The sequence below is a fragment of the Saccopteryx leptura genome, chromosome 13, assembly GCF_036850995.1.
Source record: "Saccopteryx leptura isolate mSacLep1 chromosome 13, mSacLep1_pri_phased_curated, whole genome shotgun sequence".
In the NCBI taxonomy this organism is placed as follows: domain Eukaryota; kingdom Metazoa; phylum Chordata; class Mammalia; order Chiroptera; family Emballonuridae; genus Saccopteryx; species Saccopteryx leptura.
This window is the reverse complement of record NC_089515.1, coordinates 29,108,945-29,110,330: the sequence shown is the minus strand read 5'-3', so window position 1 is coordinate 29,110,330 and position 1,386 is coordinate 29,108,945.

Below are 1,386 nucleotides of genomic sequence, written 5' to 3'. Positions count from 1 at the left end.
CAAAGGTGATGGGCACAAGGCAGCCACCTCGCAGAGAGTGAAGACGTGTCTCACTACAGACAGCAGCCAGCACCCGCCCACCCCTCCCTTCCTCCCTCCCGCCACCCCTCCCTCCTGCGGAATACAGAAATGACGGTAACATCTTCACCAGCGGTATTGGCAGCGAGACCACCGCCATGTACTGAATGCTTGCCATGTGCCAGACACTGCACTAAAGCACGACCTGCTGTCTTCTTTGATCTTTCAAACAATTCCTCTACAGAGGAGAAACCTGAGTTTAGTGAGGTTACGTAATGAAATGCATATATCTTAATCTGTATAAATTTGCCCAGGGAAAGGAGGGATGAGATGCTTCAGGGGATCTTCTGCCTCCTCTGCCAGGGGGCCCTCTGGACCTGTGGCCTTGACTGCTGGGCTTGGAGACGCTGGCTGGCAGAGTTGTCTTCCCACAGGGACATTTGTATGAATCTTTCTGACCAAGAGTGACAATATACTCTACAACAGGGATCCCCAAACTACGGCCCGCGGGCCGCATGCGGCCCCCTGAGGCCATTTATCCGGCCCCGCCACACTTCCGGGAGGGGCACCTCTTTCATTGGTGGTCAGTGAGAGGAGCACATTGACCATCTCATTAGCCAAAAGCAGGCCCATAGTTCCCATTGAAATACTCGTCAGTTTGTTGATTTAAATTTACTTGTTCTTTATTTTAAATATTGTATTTGTTCCCATTTTGTTTTTTTTACTTTAAAATAAGATATGTGCAGTGTGCATAGGGATTTGTTCATAGTTTTTTTATAGTCCGGCCCTCCAACGGTCTGAGGGACAGTGAACTGGCCCCCTGTGTAAAAAGTTTGGGAACCCCTGGTCTACAATAACATAAGTTTACGTGGAGAGGCTTTAGTGGTGTGACAGGTATGTCTCGCTCATGGGAAGTAAGAGGTAGAATGCTCCAGACTCAGGAATGTGGGCTCCCAGGTGGCCCTCTGCCACTAGATGTTCCACACCCCCCACCCCCCACCCCCCGCAACTGCTCTTGGCCCGACTGGCGGTTTGGCCAGTGTGAGATGCTGAGCATTGTTCAGGTCCGTGGCCCCTGTGGATGCCTTGGTGGGTCCCTGAGGAGTTGGGTCCTTTCCCACAGTGTGCCTGGAACATGACAGCAGTAGATTGGGCCTTACCTGGCAGTGCTCTGGTGGTGGGGACCCAGCAGGGAGATGGGGATGCTTACTGGTTCCAGGGACTGTTTGGAGTCCATGTTGTGAGAATCCTGAGTTTTCCAGACAAATATATAACCCATCTAATATCACATAGATATGCAATGATGTTATTACATATTACCTATTCTACTAATATTAGAGAAAAATGCAAACCATCTATATAAAACAT